Below are 380 nucleotides of genomic sequence, written 5' to 3' on the forward strand. Positions count from 1 at the left end.
AGAGGGCAGGGCAGACGATCGACCCAAGTGCGGCGAGTGTGGGAAGGCCCACTGGGGGCGGTGCCTAGCTCGCTCCGGGGCCTGCTTTCGATGCGGGAAGGAGGGTCACCTAGCCAGAGACTGCCCGGGAGGTCGCGTCAATGACGCCGGGGCCCAGCAAAGGCCACTACGCATAGCAGATGCCCCCACCCAGAACCGCCCCCCAGCGAGAGCCTATGCCTCCACTAGCAGGGACGTGGAAAACCCGGACGTAGCAGTGACAGGTACACTATCCATCCTTGGTCATTTCGCTTTGACGTTGTTTGACTCTAGATCTACGCACTCCTTTATTTCCACTACTTTTGTTAGTCAAGCGGGGATAGTGTTAGAACCCCTATTAC

Source organism: Cucurbita moschata, unplaced genomic scaffold (assembly GCF_002738365.1).
Source record: "Cucurbita moschata cultivar Rifu unplaced genomic scaffold, Cmos_1.0 Cmo_Scf00059, whole genome shotgun sequence".
NCBI lineage: Eukaryota > Viridiplantae > Streptophyta > Magnoliopsida > Cucurbitales > Cucurbitaceae > Cucurbita > Cucurbita moschata.